Source organism: Trichosurus vulpecula, chromosome 9 (assembly GCF_011100635.1).
Source record: "Trichosurus vulpecula isolate mTriVul1 chromosome 9, mTriVul1.pri, whole genome shotgun sequence".
Classification (NCBI taxonomy): Eukaryota; Metazoa; Chordata; class Mammalia; order Diprotodontia; family Phalangeridae; genus Trichosurus; species Trichosurus vulpecula.
In genome coordinates, this window is record NC_050581.1 from 163,948,265 (window position 1) to 163,973,941 (window position 25,677).

Below are 25,677 nucleotides of genomic sequence, written 5' to 3' on the forward strand. Positions count from 1 at the left end.
TCTTCCCTTCCTACAGAACTGCTTTTTCTTGCCAATTTTATGCTAGATAATTTACCCCATCCCTCCCTTTCTCCCTCTCTCAATATATTCCCTGTGCCCTCTGTCTATATCTATCTATCTATCTATCTATCTATCTATCTATCTATCTATCTATACATATATATGCATATTCCTTTCAGCTACTATGATATTGAGGTCTCATGAATCATACACATCATCTTGCCATGTAGGAACATAAACAAAACAGTTCAACTTTAGTAAGTCCTTTATGATTTCTCTTTCTTCTTTACCTTTTCATGCTTTTCTTTATTCTTGTGTTTGGAAGTCAAATTTTCTATTCAGCTCTGGTCTTTTCACTGAGAAAGCTTGAAAGTCCTCTATTTTATTGAAAATCCATATTTTGCCTTGGAGGATGATACTTAGTTTTGCTGGGTAGGTGATTCTTGGTTATAATCCCAGCTCCATTGACCTCTGGAATACCATATTCTGAGCCCTTCGGTCCCTTAATCTGGAAGCTGCTAGATCCTGTGTTATCCTGATTGTTTTCCCACAATACTCAAATTGTTTCTTTCTGGCTGCTTGCAGTATTTTCTTTCTGACATGAGTGCTCTGGAATTTGGAGACAATATTCCTAGTAGTTTTCTTTTTGGCATTTTTTTCAGGAGGCTATAGGTGGATTCTTTCCATTTCTATTTTACCCTGTGACTCTAGAATATTAGGGAAGTTCTCCTTGATAATTTCTTGAAAGATGATATCTCGGCTTTTTTTTGATCATGGCTTTCAGATAGTCCAATAATTTTTAAATTATCTCTCCTGGATCTATTTTCCAAGTCAGTCGTTTTTCCAATGAGATATTTCACATTGTCTTCTATTTTTTCATTCCTTTGGTTCTGTTTGATAATATCTTGATTTCTCATAAAGTCACTAGCTTCCGCTTGCTCCCATCTAATTTTTAAGATAGTATTTTCTTCAGTGGTCTGTTGGACCTCCTTTTCCATTTGGCTAATTCTGTCTTTCAAGGCATTCTTCTCCTCATTGGCTTTTTGGAGCTCTTTTGCCATTTGAGTTAGTCTATTTTTTAAGGTGTTGTTTTCTTCAATATTTTTTCAGTATTTTTCTGCGTCTCCTTTAGCAAGTCATTGACTTGTTTTTCATGGTTTTCTTGCATCATTGTCATTTCTTGTCCCAATTTTTCCTATACTTCTGTAACTTGCTTTTCCAACTCCTTTTTGAGCTCTTCCATGGCCTGAGACCAGTTCATGTTTTTCTGGGAGGCTTTTGATGTAGGCTCTTTGACTTTGTTGACTTCTTCTGGCTGTATGTTTTCATCTTCTTTGTCACCAAAGAAAGATTTCAAAGTCTGATACTGAATCTGAGTGTATTTTCACTGCCTGGCCATTTTCCCAGCCTATTTACTCGACCCTTGAGTTTTTCATGTGGGTATGACTGCTTGTAGAGCGAAGAGTACTTTGTTCCAAGCTTGAGGGGATGCGCCATTGATTTCAGAGCTATTTCTATACTGCCAACTCTGCCACACCAGCACTCCTCCTTCCCCAAGAACCACCAACCCAGACCTGATGAAGATCTTCAGCAGGCTCTGCACCCCTGCTCTGATCTGCCACTTAATTTCTCCCACCAGGTGGGCCTGGGCCTGGAAGCAACTGCAGCTGTAGTTCTGTAGCTGCACCCCCCCCCCCCGCAGCCTCCAAGGCAGTGGCCGAACTGCGAACTCTTTTCACTCTGTCCCCAGCAGCTTTTCCCACTAACCTTCTCTGTTGTCTTTGGTGTTTGTGGGTTGAGAAATCTGGAAACTGCCACAGCTCACTGATTCAGGGCACTAGGGCCTGTTCCTCCCGACTCCTGATATGGTTGTTCCTGCCTCCACCCATCCAGAGCTCTGCTCTCCTCTGCTCAATGCACGCTAGACCTCATCCAGCTACCATCTACGCTGTCCTGGGCTGGAGCTCTGCTTCCCTCTGCTATTTTGTGGGCTCTGCAGTTCTAGAATTTGTTCAGAGCCATTTTTTATAGGTTTTTGGAGGGACCTGGTGGGGAGCTCATGCAAGTCCCTGCTTTCCAGCTTCCATCTTGGCTCCACCCCTATAGTTAATTTTGATGAAAGGGATATTTCAATGGACAGGAAGATGAGGGATTGGCAAACAAAGCTTAAATATTACTTTTGTCAGAATGAACTCAAAGAAGGAACAATATATACATTCAATTCTGTATAGAAATTTATCTGACCCTACAGAAAATAGGAGAGGAAGGGGAAAGCAGAAGGGAGGAAGTTGAAAGAAGGGAGAGGAGGGAGAGAGAGAGAGAGAGACAGAGAGAGAGAGACAGAGAGACAGAGACAGAGAGAGACTGGTAAAATAGGATGAAAGCAAATGCGTAGTAATCATAAATAAAAAAAATTTATAGCAGTTTTCTCTGATAAAGGGCTCATTTGTCAAGCATATAGAGAACTGTGTCAAACTTATAAGAACGTGAGTCATTCCCCAATGTATAAATGGTAAAAGAATATGAGCGGGCAGTTTGCAGATGAAGAAATCAAAGCTATTGATTGTTGTATGAAAATTGCTCTAAATTACTTTTGATTAGAGCCATGGAAATTAAAATAACTCTTTTACCACCTCACACCTATCTGATTGGCTAATATGACAGAAAAGGAAAATGAAAAATGTTCGAGGGGATGTGAAAAAATTAGAACACTAATGTATTATTGATGGAGCTCTGAACTAATTCAACCATTCTGGAGTGAAATTTGGAATTTTGCCTAATGGGTTATCAAACTGTGTATACCCTTTACCCAGCAATACCACTACTATAGATTTGTATCCTAAAGAGATTTAAAAAATAAGGAGGGCCTATATGTACAAAAGTATTTGTAGCAGCTCTTTTTTTGTGGGGGCAGAGAATTGGAAAATGAGTGGATGTCCATTAATTAGGGAATGGCTGAACAAATTGTGGTATATGATTGTGATGGAACACTATGGTGCTATAAGAAATGATGAACAGGATGCTTTCAGAAAAAAAACCTGGAAAGACTTAAATGAACTGATGCAAAGTGAAATGAGCAGACCCAGGACAACAGTGTATATAGTAAGAGGAATATTATACGATAAACAACTGTGAATGACTTAGCTATTCACAGCAATACAATGGTCTAAGACTGACATTTTGAAGGAGTTATGATTAAAATGTTCTCTATATCTGGAGAAAGAACTGATTGAATATCAGTACAGATTGAAGCATGTTGGTTTTTTTTACTTTATTTTTCTTGGTTTTTTCTTTTTTGTCATTGTTCTGTGTTATCTTTCATAACATGACAGAAAAAATATGTTTTTCACTATGGTACATGTATAACTGATATCAAATTGCTTGCCTTCTCAATGATGGGGGAGGTGTAGGAGAGGAGGAGAAAATTTGGAACTCAAATATTTTAAAAATTAATGTTAAACATTATTCTTACATGTACTTGGAAAAATATATTGGAAATAAATGTTTATTGATTTATTGGTACGTATTTTGAGGCTGATTCATCTTATGGGTAGAAGACCTTTGGAAAAGTAGGTAATAATGCCATGTGATCACATAGCACATCGTTTTCCTGGCAAAAGAATAGAAATAGTTTGCCTATGTCAAATTTCCTCTATGATTTCTACAACTGTGACTGATACTCAGCCCATTCCACCACACAGATTCCTTTTTGGCCACATTACTTTGTAAAATAGATACTTTTCTCCCACACTGAAAGTTTCCCATTCTCCAAAAATGTCAAGCTACAGAAAAATTTCTTTCAATCTGAATTCCTGTTAGTATAATAATTTGTACTAAAATGTTAGAAATCTTAATGACTAATACTCATATTCCCCATAAGGCATTTTTATTTTACTACAGGATTCTTGTACATCCACATGAATATATAATTAGTAAGATTTCAGGTAGATAAAGTATAAGCAAGAAGATAAAACAATTAGTGTATTGGGGATCAAGATGGGCTCTTGGCACTTATTCAACCAAGTGCCCTTGAACAGTTTGGCCTTTGTTTCCTTTGATTCAGTGTCTTTGATTCAGTCTTACTTGGTACTAGGCCCCAGGCCCAAACCCCTGTCTATTAGGTACTAAGCCTATGTGGGTGTAAATTGGTAACTAAGGTGGGGCTCCAGGTCAGACTAATGAAGGGAGGTGTTAAGACCAGGGCCAATAGTAAGAGCTTAGGTTCTGGTTACTCAGATGATGTTTGATGATGGCTAAAGAGTGCATAAAAAGGGAAGACAGAGCTATTTGCTTAGGGCTCTCACTCTTGGCAGTGTGCTGATGTGGAGACTATGGGCAGCTGTAGTTAAGAGACCTCCAGCTTGTAAACCCGGATGTTTGAACTTTGTTAAACTCTGGTAACTACGCATTGAGATTTGAATCAGACAGAGTCTGTCTGTTGATGTTTGTAATTTGTATTTGCTCTGAAGTTCAGGGTGCTGGCTTTTCCCCCTGAACTAAGGGAATGTTATTTGTATGCTGGATTAAAGTGAGATTGTTAACCCCTTAATGTTGCTTTCCTTAGTAAAGCAGATCAAAAGAACCTGGGCTTGCAGCATTCTGTGAGCTGGTTGTTGTTGGTTTTACACCCTCACAGCAGCTGCTAGCCAGACTGTTGAAACAAATGGCATAAGTCAGCAGGATCTGCATTTTAAAAGGAAAATATGGTACTTTGGGGTACTGGGATGACTGAATGTTTCCCAGTTTTTGGATTGCTCTTTGTACTTGCAGTGGCTACGGTTCTATGGAGACCCAGGAGCAACAACAGCCTAAAGTAAAACATGCCAGTGGGATTGGGAGATAATCAGGGAGATAATCCCTCCTTCCCTCTCCCCGTGGCACTCCAGAAGAGACAGGTCATAATATCAATTAAGTTGGGTGTCTTTGATTGAGCCTTACTAGGTGCTAAACCCCAGGCCCAAAACCTCTATCTATTAGGTGCTAAGCCTATGTGAACTGGTAACTAAGGTGGGGCTCCAGGTGGGGCCAATGAAGGGAGGTGCTAACTCCAGAGCCAATAGTAAGAGCCTAAATTCTGTTTGAAAAATAAGTCTTTCCAAATTGCAGACTATGTACATGTTATTTGGAGAGACAACTCATAAAACATAATACATCTGTCAGGTATGAGTATGGTAGCATTAAAAGAATACTGGAATTGAAATCAAAAGAACCATATTTTTGGGGGGTGGAGCCAAGATAGTGGCTGGAAATGAGGGACTTGCTTAAGCTCTCCCCACAGTCCCTCCAAACACCTGTAAAAAATGGCTCTGAACACATCGCAGAGCTGCAGAACCCACAAAATACCAGAGGAAAACAGGTCTCCAGCCCAAGACAGCCTAGATGATGACTGGGAAGGGTCTATCACATGGTGCTGGGAGCAGAGTGCAGCCCAGTGTGGGCTGCGCCAATACCAGCCAGATCAGGAACTTGGTGGAACAGGCTATAGGGACCTGAATCATTGAGCTGTGGCAGATACCCAACTTTTCAATGCACGGATGCCAAAGACAACAGAGCAGGTTAGTGGAAAAACTCCTGGGTAGGAGTCAGAGGAGTGCGTGGTCTGCCCAAGCCCCAGGGGTGGCAAAAGTGGTGCAGTTCTGTTGCTGTTTCCAGAGCTCCAGCTGCTGTTCCTTCCAGCCCCAGGACCACCCAGTGGGAGGAATCAAGCTGCCGTTCAGAGCGGGAGTGCAGAGTCTGTTTGCCCTGCCCTGCTTGGATAGGGGTCTCAATGCTGGTTGGCAGTTCTTGGGGGAGGAGAAGCACTGGTGCAGCAGGGTTTGATGTGTAGAAGTAGCTCTGAAAACAGCAGCACAACCCTTAAAGCTTGGGACAAAGTACTCTCAAGTCATACACTAACAAAAAGTTCAAGCAGTTGGCTGGGAACACGAACAGGCAGCAAAAATGGACACAGACTCAGACTTTAGAATCTTTTTTTGGTAACAAAAAAGACCAAAACATGCAGCCAGAAGAAGTCAATAAAGTTAAAGAGCCTACATCAAAAACCTCCAAGAAAAACATGAATTGGTTTCAGGCCATGGAAGAGCTAAAAACGGATTTGCAAAAGCAAGTCAGAGAAGTAGAGGAAAAAATGGGAAGAGAAATTAGAGTGATACAAGAAAATCATGAAAAATTAAGTCAATGACTTGCTAAAGGACACCCCAAAATACTGAAGAAAATAACACCTTAAAATAGACTAACCCAAATGGCGAAAGAGCTCCAAAAAGCCAACGAGCAGAAGAATGCCTTGATAAGCAGAACTGGCCAAATAGAAAAGGAGGTCCAAAAGACCACTGAAGGATACACTACCTTAAAAATTAGATTGGAGCAAGTGGAAGCTAATGACTTATGAGAAATTAAGATATCATAAAGCAGAACCAAAGGAATGGAAAAATGGAAGACAATGTAAAATATCTCATTGGAAAAACCACTGACCTGGAGAAGAGATCCAGAAGAGATAATTTAAAAATTATTGCGCTACCTGAAAGCCATGATCAAAAAAAGAGCTTAGACATCATCTTTCAAGAAATTATCAAGGAAAACTGCCCTGATATTCTAAAACCAGAGGGTAAAATAGAAATTGAAAGAATCCTTGTGGCAGCTAGGTGCTGCAGTGAGTCAGGAGAATGTGAGTTCAAATCTGGCCTCAGACACTTGACACATGTACTAGCCATGTGACCTTGGGCAAGTCACTTAACCCTAATTGCCCTGGCAAAAACCAAAAAATAAAAAAAGAAATCAAAAGAATCCACCAATCACCTCTTGAAAAAGATCCCAAAAAGAAACTCTTAGGAATACTGTTGCCAAATTCCAGAGTTCCCAGGTCAAGGAGAAAATACTGCAAGCAGCCAGAAAGAAACAATTTGAGTATTATGGAAACACAATCTGGATAATACAAGATCTAGGACCTTCTACATTTAAGGATCAAAGGGCTTGGAATATGATATTCTGAAGGTCAAAGGAGCTAGGATTAAAACCAAGAATCACCTACCCAGCAAAACTGAGTTTAATGCTCCAAGGTAAAATATGGATTTTCAATAAAATAAAGGACTTTCAAGCTTTCTCAGTGAAAAGACCAGAGCTGAATAGAAAATTTGACTTTCAAACACAAGAATCAAAAGAAGCATGAAAAGGTAAACAAGAAAGAGAAATCGTAAGGGACTTACTGAAGTTGAACTGTTTTGTTTACATTCCTACATGGAAAAATCATGTGTATAACTCATGAGACCTCAGTATTAGGGTAGCTGAAGGGAATATACATACATATACACATATATACACGCACGTGCACACACACACACACACACGCGTACACAGAGGGCACAGGGTGAGCTGAATATGAAGGGATGATACCTAAAAAGTCAAATTAAGGTGTAGGAGAAGAATACATTGAGAGAGGGAGAAAGGGAGAGATAGAATGGGGTAAATTATTTCACATAAATGGGCTAAGAAAAAGTAGTTCTGTTGGAAGGGAAGAGGGGGCAGGTGAGGGGGCATGGGTGAATCTCACTCTCATTGGATTTGACTTGAGAAGGGAATAACATACATACTCAATTGAATATCTTACCCCACAGGAAAGTAGGGGGAAGGAGATAAAAAAGGGTGGACAATAGAAGGGAGGGCAGATGGGGGAGGAGGTAATGAAAAGCAAACACTTTTGAAAAGGGACAGGGTCAAGGGAGAAAACTGAATAAAGGGGGACAGGACAGGATGGAGGGAAATATAGTTAGTCTTTCACAACACGACTGGTATGGAAGTATTTTGCATAATGATACACATGAGGCCTATGTCGAACTGCTTGTCTTCTTAGGGAGGGTGGGTGGGAAGGGAAGAGGGGAGAGAACTTGGAACCAAAGTTTTAAAAGCAGATGTTCAAAAAAAGTTGTTTTTGCATGCAACTTGGTATTAAGATATACAGACAATGGGGCATAGAAATCTATGCTGCCCTACAAGAAAGTAAGGTGAATGGGGATGGGTGCGAGTGGTGTGACAGAAGGGAGGGCTTATTGGGGAATGAAATTTTGTGGAAATCAATGCTGAAAACTAAAAAACATTATATAATAAAATATGTAATTCAAAAAAGAGAACCATATACTTTTATAAGCTCTGCTCTTATCTTCATGAGCAATTCTCAGTTTTACCATTTGCAAAATGAGGATTTGAATAAAAATCAGAAATCATGAAGCATCCTAGTAGGGAATCCTTCCTTTCATTAACATGAGAACCAATTTAGGAATCAGAGCCTTGCAAAAACAGGACATAGGAAAGGATAAGATTAGTAGATGAGTGAGATTTGCAGAAAATATGTCTAGATTCTTGGTAGGCCATACACTTGCTCTGGTACCATATTGGGGGAAACCTAGACAACCTAGAGCCAGCAGAAGTTGGGGTTTCTAAAGAGGAAGGCATATATACATACATACATGCATATAAATAGTCCACATCTGTGTATTTGTCATATGTATTATATATATATGTTATGAGAAATATATATGTATGTATGTATGTATATATGTATGCTGTAATTTTGAGATATATACATATGCCCAGCTATGCATATATATACATATACAACATACACAGCAGACATACCTATACACATGTCAGATCCTGCTTATGAATATGTGTATACATATACACAACATATACTATGTTGATTTATGAAGAATTCAGATTAAAAACACTTTTGCTCAAGCAAAATTCTGTGTGTGGGTGTTTATGTGACTATTATATACATGTGCTTTATGGCTAACTTCCTCATTTCCCATCTCTCTGCATGGGTAGCTACAACCTGAGTACATTACCCTTGGGTTCTCTTTGATATGGTTGGTGTCCCATCTATCTCCCTCCCACCTTCATAGTTGACATTCATCAATGTTAGATAGAGATCTGTCCAAGTGCACTTCCGACAGCAGCTGAGAAGTCCAGTCTTTATATAATCCTGTTTACCCAAAATGTCACAGGTGTCCCATTTACCAGCGATTTTTCTTCTCAGTCTCTTGCTCTACAGTTAAGTGAGTACATAATCCTCTGGAGCTTACATAATGCAGACACCACATCTGGCACACTCACTCTATGTGTGTTATGACAGAGAGAGAGGAGCCACTTTCTTGTCAAAATTGATCCCAGTGAAGCTCTGTCTTTTCTTCTGATTCTATTAAACTAGTGCTCAGGTTCCAATGGTAAATGTGACCAATTATGCCCAATGACTGTGCAAAATACACTCTTTGCCAGAGGTCAGTTCCAGAGGGATCAGCTGATACTAGAGAGAGGGAAGAATTATTTAGACTGAGTCTCTGAGTTAGTTCTGAATCCAAATTCATAGCTAAATATAGACTATAAGTTTACAACATATTACAATGCAGAACTGGTAAGAATTGCTCTGATACAGTGAAAAGAATACTAGGCTAGGCGGTAGGGGCATAGTTATAACTAGCGGGGCCAGCTGGGACTTTCTCTCAGGATACCAACATTTAGAGGTGCTGACAGTTCTCGTTGTCCTTCAGCAGGTAGAAACAACTGAATTAAGAACTTGCTAACATATAGCTATCAAGAATAATTAATGTCTTTTCTCTTTTTACACAGGCTGTCCCCCATGTCTCAAATATTATTCTTCCTCACCTCAGCTTCTCAGAGTCCTCAGGCTCTTTCAAGATTCAGTCTGAGTATGTCCTTTGGCTGAGGAATTTTATTGGTTCCTCATAGGCCAAGGCCTTGCCATCCAAAATTGTTTCTATTTTTCATGTATACACACACCCACATATGTATGTATATATGTATCTCTCTTTTAATATATTATATATGTATGTATGTATGTATATACACATGTACATACATATATGTATATATACATGTGTGTGTATACATACATACATATATATATATATATATATATATATATATATATATATATATATATATACTTATACATGTATGTTATATGCATTTAGCATATTGGAAGAACCACTAAAGGTCTCTTCCTGAAGGACATACTCAAGCTGAATCCTTAAGGATCCTGAAAGGTTAAAGGGAAGAGTAAGAGGACGTGTGCATGTGTATTGTTATTACAATGGGAAGATCTTTCCCATCCATTAATAGGCCCACATGACCTGTCTGAGTCAGATGAGTCTGGGTCACATAGAGCCTCTGGTGGGAGGAGCTTGCTGAACCAGTGGGGCAGGAAGTCTGAGTGAGTCAGAGCTGGGAGAGAGACTGTGGGAGTGGCAGCTTGGAGAGGGAGAAGCAGAAAGAGGCAGAGCAGCAGCCTGAGTGAGAGAGGGAGTGATTTTGCCCTTGGTGGGGAGGCCCCAACAGAGGGACGGCTTGGGGATGGCTGTGCCCCTGCATCGAAAATGTTTATAGATTTCTTTGTTGCTGTGGTGGATTTGGCTTTCCAGTGTTGGGGTAAATGTTTTGGTTTCTTCTTCCATGGAGAGAGTCCGTTATATCTTGTGATTCAGAACTATGCCGGCATATTCATAGCAGCCACAGCTGCTGTAGGTGTCAATTGGTACTACAGCATGCACATACACACATACACACACCCACCTCCCCTAATTGAATGTAACCACCTGAGGGCAGTCACCATTTCATTTTGTCTTTGTAGTCCTGTTACCTATTCAAGTGCCTAGCACATAGTATACTTAAACTATGCTAGTTGATTAATGGGTTTATTAAAATAGAAAATAATATATGTTTCTTCTACCCTGTCACCTCCATGAATCCTTACATACCTACTTTTACTTGACTTCAACTTGATTTCTTCATCATTATCTCAGTCTTCACCTGAATGGGCAATGTCTATTGCCCCATAGGATGATGTTCCAGGTACCTCCCCCTGCCCACCATGCAACCTTGTGTTGCCAGGTTCACCAATTTTCCCCAAGGTCTCCCCTCAATTTTTCCTAGGTTTGTTGTTGTTGTTGTTGCTGTTGTTGTTGTTGTTGGGTCTGTTTGTTTCATTTTTCTTTGTCTGTTTTAGTGCTTCCCCTAGGCACCAGAATTGCTAGTTGGAGCTCTGGCTAGGATACTACCACCAGTTCAAAGTCTAAATTCATTAATGAAACTTAATTAAGCATTAATTAAGGGCAATTAACCTGTATGACACTGTATGTAAAAAGAAAAAGCAGTTATCTCCCTCTAGCACTTTACATTCTAGTAGTAATTTCAACAACCTCTTCCTTAAGTGTTCATTCTATGTTGTGAAGAAAGGTAAAAGCTATCTAGACACAGAAGGGGCCCACATTTTGATGGGGAAGAAAACCAGCAAACAACTATGAAATACAGATAGATACAAGGAAACTAAGAGGGAATCTCATTGTGAAGGCGCTAGTACTGAGGGGGAAGAGCAAATTTCTTCCAGAAGGTAGCATTTTAGCTGTTGCCTGAAGGCAGTGAGTCAGTAGGTAGAGACAAGGAGGGAGAACATTTGAAGCATGGGGTTTAATAAGTGGATATGTACAAAGGTGGGAGATGGAATATCATTGGAGAGGAACGAAAGAAGTCCAATCTCACTGTATTGTATATAATACTTAGAGGGGAGGAAAGTGAAAGTTGAGAAGGGCCCAGTGTTCAAAGTTCTTTAAAAATCCTTCCCCCCTCCAAAAAAAAAAAGATTATCTTTGGTCTTGTAGGCAAGAGGAAGTCACTGAAGTTTATTGAATAGGGAGTGACATGGCCATACCTGCTCCTTAGGAAAATAACTGGTAACTGAGCAGAGGATGAACGGGAAAGGGGAAGAGACTTGAAGCAAGGGAAACAACTAGAAGGATGTTTCAGTACAATAGCTGTTACATGATAAGACACCGTAGTCGAATATTTAGAATTGGAAAGGACTTTAGAGATAATCTCACCCAACCTCTTCATTTTTATGGATATTGAAACTGAGGTACGGGAAATGGCTTTCACAAAGTGACATAGTCTACAGATATTGGAATCAAGATTCAGACCTGGGCTCTATGACTCCTAATATAAAATCATTTTGCTTCTTGGGACATCGTTTTCATTGTCATTTTCTCGTTTGGTAAGATAATACAAAGAGGAGAGCTAGAAAGCCCAGAGGGAGGGTAGAGGGAGAGGAGGAAACACAACAGGCACGGAAAATGATGAGCACTTTGGAAAGCTCAGATGTGAGTCTGTGGATGTGATAGTATGTCTCACAGATGTCATGTGAATCCAGGTCTTCCTGGCACAAAGGACAATTGTTTATCTACTATACCATCACGCTTCTAAGCTATTCAGGAAGAAAATTAATCTATGAGGTGAAGGCAGAGTATTTCTGGAGATAAAGATTTCTCCACCAAAATTTGTTTCTCTGTATTTCAAGCCATTTCCTCGGGCCCTATAAGTCTCTTCTTGCTCAGCTGAATGTCTCATTAGTATAGTTTCTCCTGTGGAGTAATTTGTCTCTTGGACCTCTACTCATAAACAAAATCTATTCATTTTATAGGAAGTCTAAAATTCCAAGGAATCCCCTCTTGTCACCTGAAATTATCATTGTTTTCAAGTCTTCATATATGAGGCATGAAGAATCCATGAGCGAGCATTAGTAATGATTCTAAATAGAAATTTTAAGGCCAAAGCCTTAAAAGAATGCATGTAATCAATAATCGATTAACCACAATCAATTAACAAGCTGAGGGTTATCTTGGTAGAAAATTAGAATTCCCTTTCCTTGTAAGGAGGTCTCTGCACGGTTCAGGGCACTCTCTTTCACCTGAAAAGAGGATGACATGAGCTTTCTCTAATAGAATTGAAGAGATGCTAGACCTGAAAATGGGTATTTGTAAGTTTTATGACATAAATACTATCACTCAGGAAATGGATGATGGCTTATTATGTATACAAAGAGAGGATAACTGATTGATATCCTAAGTGCTGTTCTGCAAACCACTAGATCTTAGAAGACCTAGATAAAGGCAGACAAAGCATTATGTTTCCTCACTGGATCATTTATAAAAGAAGATTGTGTAACATAGTGGACAGTAGAAAAGTAGATAGAACTGAGACCAAATCCCACTGTTGCCAGTTTTCACTCTTCTGATCTTAGACAAGTCTTTCAAAATCTCAGTTTCCTTTTCTGTTTTTGACTACATGATCTCAAAAGTCCCTTTCATACACAAAACTATGAACCTTGGTTTAGAAGACATAGACATATGGTGGCAGACCTGTATTTATGGAAAATATCAGATGTTATGAGGAGTCCATTGAAATGCATATATATGTGAAAATGCCCATACAGGTCGAAAATAGCCATGGTAATTGCTTAAGTATGCCTCCCTGGTAGATTAGTATAGCCCCCCATGAGTCTGATGTGAACACAAGCAACACATTGTTTCTTTCAATGACTCACATTAGGTAATGTTATTGACAATGACACTATCAATGAGTTGTGTAAAATTCATCTTCTAGGCAATGTATGAAAGGATTAAAAGTGGACTGGGGATATGCTATCATCATTGGACAGTCTTCATGTTCTACTGGAAAACAGAAAAGGATAAATACCTAGAGATAGGACTTTACCCTTTTGGGTAGGTTTTCTGTGGTGGATTTATGGAAAAATATGAACAAACATCAAATAGAATCAAAGTTAATGGATTCTTGGTAAATATATCACTAAATGATATACTAACACCACAAGTATCATGGATTCATCTATGTACTAAAGTATTTGTTTCTTATTAAATTATAAGCCAACAACCAGGACCTTGTAATTATTTTGTTTTCACCCTAAACTTTGTCATATTGCATTGTGTCACAGTTCTCTTAACACAATTGAGGCGTTTTTTTCTTTTTTTGTGGAATGAACAAACTAGTCCGTAAGAAGGGCCAAAATATAATAAAAAAGTTTAAAAGTATGTAGATCAGGGCTTCTTAAACTTTTTTCCACCTGTGACCCCTATTCACATTTTGTCAGCATTTGTTGTCTCTGTGTGCCATCATAGCATGCACAGGACAAAGTGCACATGCTTTGTATTCAGATCCAAGACTGAAGTGTAGTTGTACGAAGCAACATGGACAAGCACTGCCAGAAACACCCTGGATTCATTTCGTGTTTTATTTTCAATTATTTTTGGTTGTCTAGTGTTCAGAAATCTTTTACTGTTGCCAAAATTTTCTGTGACCCCATGTGAGGTGGAGACACGTAGTTTAAGAAGCACTGATATAGATGACTTGAAATAATGTAATATAAACTACTGGGGGGCAAGCACTATTTATTTTTGCTTTTCATTTCTCTAGAAATTAGAAAAAAGGAAGATGTGGATTGAGTGTCAGATTCAAAATCTAAGAAATGTGAGGTAGAAAGACACCCTGAAAATAGCAAAATACACACTGTATTTTTTAACCATCCTTAGTTTTATGTTATTTGTAAAGTAAAACTAACATATAATAATGAACATGATTGACAGTATCAGCAACATTCCACATCCTTAGTCTCTCAACCTGCCAAGGAAAGAAGAAGATAAAACATAAATTCCTTAAGAATAAGGGTATTTACTTTTTAGTCTTTCTATCTTAAGTGCCTAAAATAGGTCTTTAAGAAATGCTTGTTGACTGATTGAAAAGAGTGTATCAAACTTCATCTTTTCTGTGGCCAAAATTATAAATATAATTATACAAAATTAAATTTTGTTTTGTTTTTCTTCTAATTCACATTACTTAATTTTTTGATATATTTTCTTTTTTGCAGGGGTGATGGCAGGGCAGTTGGGGTTAAGTGACTTGCCCAAGGTCACACAGCTAATAAGTGTGTCAAGTGTCTGAGGTCAGATTTGAACTCAGGTATTCCTGACTCCAGGGCCAGTGTTCTATTCACTGCACCACCTAGCTGCCCCTCCCCATTCACATTACTTAATTAATTTTTGTTATTTTTCTATTTCTGCTTACTGAACATTAACCCTGATTTCATCCAAATCTTTCTGTCTCTCTTATATCTTCAAATTCATAATTTTTACAATATACATTGATATTCCAAATTCATCTAATCATTCTTACATCAATAGACACATCCTTTGCTTGCAGTATTTTGCTACTATAAAATTTATTACAATGAATATTTTGTCACATGTGAGAAAATTTTGTATTCAAACCTTTGACACTAAATGCCTTACTATGAGATCTCAAATTTTATGGGGATAGTTTTATTACTTTCATCATATGTTTACATTTGTCTTTATAATGACTGGAACAATTCAAAACCTTGTCAAAACTACATTGGTGTGTCTGTCTTCCCACAGATACTCCAACATTGACTCTTCCCTTATATTTTCATCACTGCATGTTTTGATTTTTCACAACTATATGCTTTAAATGCCAGGAAAATCTACTCTCTATCACATATAGCTCTTTACTTTATAATGTCAAGTCACATGTGACTTCTAAAGTCTTAGCCTACTTTCCCCTTGACTCTATGTTATTTCTTGGAGAGTCTATTTTATATTTAGGCAAGAAGATATATTATGTTCCTTCTGTTCTAAATAGAAAACCTTAGTACATGTTCCTAACTACAACCTAAAAAGTGTGGCTGACTAATAGAAATCAAGGGCTATTGATGGGTCACTGTATACCATTGGAGAAGTTTATAGTTTTAGAAAATTTCCCCTTAGAGTTATACCTAGAAATCAAAAATGAGATATGATTAAAATTCCCTGGAGACCCAGACTTCTAAAGAGATTAGACATTGGGAAATATCTACCAGAGCATATGCCATATATGTTAGTATCTGCAATGTCTTGCCTTGCACATAGGAGGAATTTAAAGAATAAATTCAGTTGAATTTATAGAAGTAGTTATGACATTAATCAAGAAATATTTGCTGTAGTAGAAAGGGGTGAATTTATAGTTATGAAGAGATGAGTTCTAATCCTACCTTTAAAATTGCTTAGTTATATAAGCGTATTAATTTATTTAAGCTCTAAGAGACCCCATTTTTCCATCTGTAAAAATAGACTAGTAATAATTCCTGTAATACTTAACTCACAAAATTGCTGGGAAGTTTACTTGTTTGTAAACAATTTGGTAAAAATTAAGGTGCTGCTTAATTTCTATAAGGAAAGTTGTTTGTTTCTAAACATCCATTCTGAGAATGTGAAATATGACACATTGACAAAGGATTATAGAATCATAGTCCTCAATATGGAAGGTGTTTCAGAGGCCATCTACTTAAATCCCTTCATTTTATCGATCTTGAAACTATGTAAGTGACTTTCCCAAGGCAGCACAGGTAATAAGAAGCAAAGAAGGTATTCACACTGAGGCCTTCTAATTTTGAGTTCTTCTCTCAGCTTCTTTTGAAAGAAGCATAGTACTGACCCTTAGGAAGCTAAACACGGGACTCTATTTTCACTATTGACTAACTAGAGAGAGTAAAAGGTTGTTACAAAAAGCATGTTTTTTAGATAGGTCAAAATGGTGACATGAATCTAGCTATAGGAATTATTAAACCTTGATCTTGTTGGTGAAGATTCTGAAATTTCTTCTCAAATGTTGAACTGTTGGCAAAGAGGCCATGTTATTTTTTTTTAAATAAAATAAAAATAAAATAAAATAAAATAAAATAAAATAAAAAATAAAAATAAAATAAAAAAAAATAAAAAAAAATAAAAACCTATATGTAGATTCACTGAAAGAAGACCTAACTTGCTAACTGTCTGGAAGAGTGTGTTCAAAAGCTCAAAAATATATTTTTCAGCAATAATGCATAAGAAATACTGAGTCACTTGTCAACAGTGTCTTAAACATTCATTCAGCAAGGCCTAGGATGAACTAATAAAAGATTCATGTTGTTAATATGTTTTTCCCTGCCTATTGCATAAGACTATGCTTATAAATATTGGAAGGAGAAGAATATATTTTTCTAAGAGAATAAGCCTAGAATGTTGAATACTATAAATCTATTTTTCTTGGAACTTATTTTAAACTCCTAGAGCTTTCAAAATATCACTGAAAAAAATTCTAAGGGAAAAACATTTTTTCTCAAAAATAAGCTTAGTGTAACTTTGAATATTGTCAGAGATAAAAAAAACAAACAAATAACAAAAAAGAAAAATAGATCAAAGAATGTCTCAAGTTCTTATTTTGAAGTTTTGTGAAATTTGAAAGAATTCTGCTCTTCAAATATTCAATGAATAATTGAAATTATAAGTTTCAAAGATATCTAACACTACAGTAAATTTCTTTACCTAAGATACTTCTGAGATAGAGTGACACAGTTTGTTACAAACACACAAACAAAACTTAGTTGAACCTTTTTCTTTTGACCTCCATTAAAAATAATTCTAAAAATATTTATAAACTTCCTAGGTTTATTAAATAAAGAATATCTAAAGGATTTTCCTATGTGATTTTTACAATCTTTCAATGAACGCTTCTTGCTTGGCATCATTCCATTCACTTCAAACATTTTACATGGAATTGCATTGAATTATGAGGCTCACTTATCACTGAACAATACTTATGTGTATAGGAGAAAGAAGTTGGTCTGAATCTGATCTTGGGAATTACTGTTTAAAAACAGAGGAAAAACCCCGTAGCTCTGGCAAATGTGTGTATTTATCCTAAACTAGGCCTCTGCTGTCCAAGAAAAAGCTTAGTTAAATACAGAAAGGATGATATTGAAAGCTCTGAAGTGAGATAAATAGATAGATATAGATTGATATGGATATGACATAGATAAAGGAGATAGAGATAAATAGATACAAATAATATTCATATATACAGCTGGATTATATAGATGATATTGATGATATAGATAGAAACAGATAATACAGATATAACCATGTATCTATATAGTTATCAATATTAGTATAGGGGTAACTCTAATACCTTAAGATATAGCTACTGATTCATTGGCATCTAATGAGAAGGGGCTCTCTTTTGTTATACACATTTAATCACTAAAACCCCAATCCCAGTATGATGGTGATAATTTTAATTCTAATTTAGATTACAGAACACATATTACTTCCTTGAGAATGAGGAGCAAAATATGTGCTCAATTTTTACAGTATGAATCTCTCTTTGCCTCAGAAGTACTCAAACATTGGAAAGATAATTTATTCCTATACACTCACCAAACTGCATTAACAAAATGCATTTCTCTTTATATACAGTTGGAATCTATCAGAGAGCGAGTTCTTGAACCTCATCAGAAGAACAAGAAGTTTGTAGGTCTGCTAATTAGAATTTCATATTTCATGTCAGCTCTACACTATCCAAATGATTCCTGGTACATTTCTACTGGTTATGAAAACAAGCTAGGGCCAGTCTTCTTAATCATGTCAAGCAATAAAGAATTATTGAACAACTACTATGTGTCAGGCATTGTGTTAAGTCCTGGGGATAAAAAGGAAAGCAAAAGACTATTCCGTCTTTCAAGGAATTCACAGTCCAGTTGGAAGCAAGGGAGAAAACAACATTTATTAAGTGCCTATTATGTGCCAGGTACTGTGCTAAGTAATTTTCAATTATCTCATTTGACTTTCACAAAAGCCCTGGAAGACAGATACTATTATTATCCCTATTCTACAGTTGAAATAACTGGAGCAGACAAAAGTTAATTGACCTACCCAAGGTAACCCAGTAGTAACTGACTGGGACTTTGATCTCAAGGTTTCCTTGTTCTTTGTCCAGTGATCTATCCACCGAGCCATCTAGCTGCCATTAAAAAAAATGTTCATATTCACATAACACTTTAAGGTTTACAAAGTGCTTTGTAAACACCTCTGTTGATCCTCATAACAGCCCTAAGAGTTGAGAGCTGTTATTTTCCCCATTTTAAAATCCTCCTTTAGCTCTTCTAGTAATGCTTTTTGGGCTTGAGACCAGTTCACATTCTCTTTTGAGGTATCAGATGAGGGTACAGTGTCATTGCTATCCTCTTCCAAGTTGATATTTTGATCATGCCTGTCTCCATAAAAAGAATCAATGGTCCTTGTTTTTTTGGTGTTCTTCTTCATGTTGGTTAGCCTTTTCCTGGCTTTACAATAAATATCTTATTTTGGGGCTCAGGGCTCTCTGTCCCAGCTTTCTTATTCTGGGGATTGTGAGTCTAGTTATTGGCTTTGTGAATTATAGCCTTCAGTTTCCTGAGGTGTGGGGGAGGGGTCTGGCTGCCTGAATTCTCTTCCCCTAGGGTTGCTCTCCAGCACTGTTGCTCTTCGGCAATGGCCTCAGCTCTTTGTTGTTTGAGCTGGTGTCTGGCACTGCCCCTAGGGGAGCAAGGGTACTTCTGGGCTCCTGGTGTTGACCCCTGCTGGCTCTGATCCTCTGGAACTCAGGGACTCCCACTACTTGGCCACTGAAGCCCCACTTCTGTCTCCTGTATTCCAGCATTTATTCCCAAGAAGTTCTCTGGGTGGGGGGTGGGGGGAGGGATTAGAGCCATTTACCTGGCCATTATGTCTCCCAGAAGTTCAAGAAGACACGTTTCATGCCTTTGGGCTGCAAAGCCTTAGGAATTGATGTCTCACGGCCAGTAGCGTTGCATTGCCTCTTGTTGCTTCCACAGACTGCCATTCTGTGTTGGGAGGCCTGAGGATCTCCACCAGTTTCGAGCACCCAGCTTTCTCCCAGTCTGTCTCCCACATTGGTTTCCCTGGCTGCTTCCGCTTCGGTGTTGTCTGGAGCAGCTCCGCATGCTGAGCGCTCTCCCAGCCTACAGATTTGTCCCCTTCGGCCTTTCATACTCTCCTGGCTTGGAAATTTGCCTTACTCAGACTGCTCACGGTTTCTAACTCTCTCAAATCTGCTCAAATTCACTTTTTTATGGGAATCTGACAGAACTTGTGAGAGAGCTCCCGTAAGATGCTGTTTTCATTCGGCCATCTTGGCTGCACCCCCTATTTTTCCCCATTTTACGATAAGGAAACTGAGACTGCATTTTATTTCAGGTTTTCCATACTCCAGGTCTATCAGTCTATCCACTTTGCCACCTAGATGGAGGAGACAGCCTGAATAGAACTATGTTCAAACAAGATATGTACAGGATAAATCGGAGGTAATAATCAGAGAGAAGATACTATAATTAGACTGAATCAGAAAAGGCTTTATTGTAGATGAGTGTTTAACTGGCAACCAGGAGTTAGAGACAAAGAGAATATTCCAACCCGAGGAAAAGCCAGCAAAGATGCCTGGAATCTGGAGCTAGAATGTCTTGGGAGGGGAACAGTAAAGAGCCATTTTCATCAGTTGCCATCTTCTTCAACAGAGATGAAGAAATTCCCTGTCATTATTCACTTCATAACATTCAGTTCTAACACTGTAACCCAGTGTGTCTGTCCTTCTAGAGCTGACAGGGCATCTTCAAGCTTGGACTCATCCACTTCAAGATGCTAATGTAAGATCATGGAAGAAAAAAAAATAAACAGGCTGACTACAACATCTAGGCTCAGGTTTTCCCAGGTGTTATATGCCATGTGATGATGATTGCAAGGGAGGTAATTTAGGGATTTAATCATGAATTGTAGTAATTGTAGCCTTGTGTGATAAGACTAGAGAATATGGCCGAATATATCAAACAGATATATTAAGTAACAAATCCAGATGTCCCAAGAGATTATTATTTTCTACTTCATGTCCTGGGACAATTAACTGTCTGGTTTCTATTTCTCCAGACAATCCTATTGGAAAGAGAAGGGTAATGAATTATATTTAGACTAAGTACATAGTAATGCTTTCATACTCAGATCTATAGGGCATTGGTCTCCTGGGCTACTAGTCTATACTGAAGTGGACACAGATGTATTGTTTTACATAATACTGAATGGCATGAGATCCCTCAATTAATTAATTGAGTATACCCAAGAGTGTAAAATTCAGTATAAAGGAAAAGAGATGAATGGGCCATGGCATGGGAGGTAGGGTATAGTTGATCCAAGGATGATAAAGAAAGAAGAATGTTACCTTGCCTGTACCCATGGCTCTTCATCTGATTAATGGCTTTGACAGGGGCAGAGGGACAGTGGGCCATAAACAGACTGGTTGTCTGAGGAGAACTGCTCACCTAAGGCACTTCTAAGTGAAAGGTTTTAGACTTTCTCCAATGGCATCTAAAATAATGTGATAATCACATTGATGGTAGAGGTTTGAGGCTTCTGGCACATGCCATATCCTGTTTCACCTTCATTGAACCATTCCCAAATGACTGAGGTAGTAGAGTACTAAAGGCTTCTTCCTAAGTTTGGCTCTAAGTCTGGCCTACCTGGAACACTCAAGTGCCCTTCCTTCTCCTCTCCATATCTTAGAATTCCTACCTTGGAATCTACAGCTTACTTCATGTTTCACCCCCTACAGGATCCCTTTGATGCCCCACCAAGTTGTTAATATTATCTCCCTCCTTAAATTATGTTTTATTTATCTTTTGTAACACAATCTCCTTGCCACACAGACAGCTCCTTGTGGTCAAGGTTCTTTTTGCAAGGTTTTAAATATCATTCCCCACATTTTAGCAATGAGCAAACTGAGAAACTTGGTTCAGTGACTTGACCATGATCACAGAGCTAGTGTGCGACACAAAACAAGAACACAGGTTAAACACCAGGTTCAGATCTCTATTTACTAGTATCTATTTTCTCTCCAGGTGTTGTTGTATTTATGTCCCCAGTATCTAGTAAAGTGCCATGTATTCATAAAATACTTTAAAAATTATTATATTTATACAAAATAAGAGGAAGGTCCCCAGTGTGTTGAGTTGGTACATAATGGAACACTTACGAGAAAATCAGGATAAGAATGGAAGAAGTTTGTGTGTGTGCATGAGTGCGTGTGTGTGTGTGTTTATTGGGAGCAACAAATATAATTCAACAAGGAATCATTACATGCAAAGCACTGTGCTAGGCACTGGTGGTCAACAAAAAAACAACAGTCGTTGCCCTCAAGGGTGGAGGGAGGGAAGGGGATAAGAATTTATATAGCACCTACTATGTGTCAGTTGTGGAATTTAGGTGGTACAGTGGATAGAGCTTTGTGCCTTGAGGCAGGAAAATCTGAGCTCAAATCTGGCCTTAGCCATTTATCACCTGTATGACCTTGGCAAATCATTTAACCCCTATTTGCCTTAGTTCCTCATCTGTAAAACGTGGACACACTGGAGGAAACGGTAAACCACTCCAGTATCTTTGTCAAGATGACACATGGACATGACATAGGCAGTGAGAGGGTTGTATCTGGCCAATGAAGAGCCTGGCGGGAGCTTTGAGGTGAGGGTCTATTAAAGGACTGGCGTCCATCTGACTCCTTTGTACTTTCTCCTGTACTCTGTTCAGGCAAGGTACCCATTTATTCAGGGAGAATAAATGTAAATTATAATTTAAAAAACAAGATGACGCATGGAAGTCACATGGACAATAGTCCATGGGGTCACTGAGATTTGGACATAACTAAAACAATAAAATACCAACAAATATTCTAGTGACTGTGCTAAGTAGTTTTCAAATATTAATTCACTAGATCTTCACAACAACCCTGTAAAGTAGGAATGTTAATTACCTCACATTTTACAGTTAAAGAAACAGAAACAAACAGTGGTAAAGTGACTCGTCCAAGGTCATACAGCTACTATGAAGCTGAAGCTGGATTTGAGCTCAAATCACCCACACACCAGGCCCAGCACTCTATTCAATGTGCCACCCAACGGCCTAAAAAGATTGACTAAAAAAGACTGAATTCTATTGGTTTTATTCTGTACAGGAGAACAATGAAAGGTTTGTATTGCTGAGATCTCTTTTAGGCACAATATGTTTATGTTTTCAGGTTTGATGAATTGCTTAGTTTCCCTTGGGATTAGCCTAATAAAATCCATTATGGTTAAAAATAATGCTGTGGCCATAAATAATTATTGAGGTAGCATGCCTTTGAAAAATAACCATAATGTTTATTGCTTGCCTTTTAAAAAGAGCCACCAACAGCTGTGTACCTACATTCTGTGAAATGAGAAGTTTAAATAGTAGAAAATAATAACAGGAAGAATCCATCCAAGCTGTCTATTATTGAAAGCTATGTTTTGACCTGCTCTGAAAGTCTGTACACAACACTGAAACAATTAGCTGAAAAATGAATTATCCAGGCAATCAAGCAGTTATTTAGGGAAGCAGGGTGTTTGGAGCAAAAGAGAATTGGGCTTGGAATCAGATGACCTGGTTTCAATTTATAAGAGCTTAAAGTTGGAGGTGGAAGGAACACTCTAGGCCACCTCCTTCATTCTGCAGATACAGGAACTGAAGCCCAGAAGGGTGAATCCACACATCCCAGGACAGATATGTAGTAAGAGGTCAAATTAGGATTTGAACCCAGATTCTTTGACTCTAACCCAGTGTTCTTTTTTTTAATATGAGAGGGGGGAAGGCAAGGCAATCAGGGTTAAGTGAAAATAATTCAATAAACTATGCTTTAAATATGCTTGATAAGTGAGACAATATTTGTGAAGTGAGCTCATTATGGTGCTTAATTAATCATTGTTCCTTTCCCCTAAATGTCTGATATCTATGATACATTGATACCTGTGATAAAAGCCCCCCCCAAAAAAAGATAATAACCCAGAAAGAACTCAAATAATCAAAAACCATTTAAAGATTGCTCTGAACCACTCCTAACAATAAAAAAAATAAAGAACTTCAACATGATTATGATTTTGGGTCCTTCACACTGGCATTGATCAGAAATTTGAATAGTCAGGTTTGGAAAACATGAAAAGACAGCTACACAATCACCCTGCTGATGTCTGTGATTTGTTCCAATCTTCTGGGAAACAATTTATGATCATTTTAGAAAAATTGTTAAACTTCACATATTTTGATAGTCATATCACTACTGAGCATATACCGGCAGTATGACAATGAGAAAAAGAACTACATTTAACAAAAACATTTAGAGGAACAATTTTCGTATGGTCAGAATTCAAGCAGGAAAATAGATGCTCATCAATTAGAAAACAGTGAAATAAACTATATGAATCTAGGGAGAGACACTGAATCTTTGATTTCATTGGTTTAATGAGGTCCCAGGAGAGGAAATCCCCTCTAACAAAGCAGGTTAGCATTATGTCTGCGTCTGTAGTCTTAGAACATTGTCTTGAGCACTGAAATGTGATATGATGAGTTCACGATTAAATATGAATGTAAAAAGTGATTATTTAGCTGTAAGAAATGATAAATATAATTTTAAAAGGGATGAATTGTATGAATTAATGAAGAATAAAGCAAGTGGACAAAGACGATTTACAGAATGACTAAAACAATCTAAATTCTAATAATTAAAAAGTATAATCAGAATTTTTATGATCTATAATGAACTATCTCAGTCCTGGATAACTAAAAAGCAAATATACTTTCTTCTTCTCAGTTGAAATGTGAGCCAATACATCATTCAGTTGATAAAGTGATTGACCTGGAGTCCATCAAATCCTAACTGAAATATTTGCTATCTGTGTTACCATATTGAAGTCATTCAAGTTCTCTTGGCCTCAGTTTCTTCAAGTGTAAAATTGAGAGGCTTGGAACTGATAGCCACTAAATTTCTTTTTGGCTTTAAGTCTATGATCCCATGAGTTCAGATGTGTGATGTACCATAAAATGTCAGATGTGATGGTAGTTGGTTTTGCTTAAATATTTTGGTTTCTTACAAAGAAACATCAATGCAGAGCATTTCAGTTATGGCAAAATATCTGCAGTATAAAACAAAGGACCAACATTAAAAATAAAGATTAGATGGATACTATTTCTTACATAAGAAATAAAGACAAATCCCCAATTTTTAATCTTCCAAAAATGGTGAAGTCCTTAGAAAAGCCACATACTAAGTAATCCAAAGTGGGACATCTAAGCACATCTTTTCGGGCACTGATTTTTTATTTTTCTCTATGTCAGTTAAATCTCAACATGGAAGAAAAATGAAAGTAATGACTGTCTGCTACTCCAAGCATCTTAATAAGCTTTAAATATAGTTACCATGCAGACTGGAGTCATTTATGAAAGGTCAGATTGGACTGTCTAATTGAAGCTCAACATGAGGAGCACCAGAAAGCAAAAATCAGCTATCCCAATTTGAATTGTTGATTTTAGGTTCTGTAGGGGATAAATGAACACATTGACAATATATTTCACCAATGCTATGAATATTTCATTTTTCTAATAATAGGATCAGGCCAGCAAAATATTTTCTTTGCCCTATTTAATATGTGCAAACATATACATATACTTAAAGGCATATGCATACATACACTGTACATATACATATAAAAGTACATATACACTGAACTCAGACATATTTTTACCTCTCTTCTCTCCCTGTTTCTCATTCTTTCAAGTGTCAAATATTAAAAATCAAAACCATTATTCATCTGACCATTCCGCACTCAATATGAGCTTAAGGGGACCTGTTACTTTAATTTTACCTGGAATGTCATAAGACTTAGGGGGGAAAAGAGTGAAAAAAAACATGTATTTTCAGCACTTTGTTGAAAAATCTTGAGCCATATTTGGAACTAGTTGCTTGGCAGGCATTCCAGAATCCATTCAACATTACAATTAGAAGAAGAAGAGATTCATTATGGTAATGCATCAAATCTCCACTATAATAGACCACTTTCCTTTTCTTTTTTTTTCTTTTTATTGTTCCCCCAAAGCTTTCTCCATCACAAAAGTTACA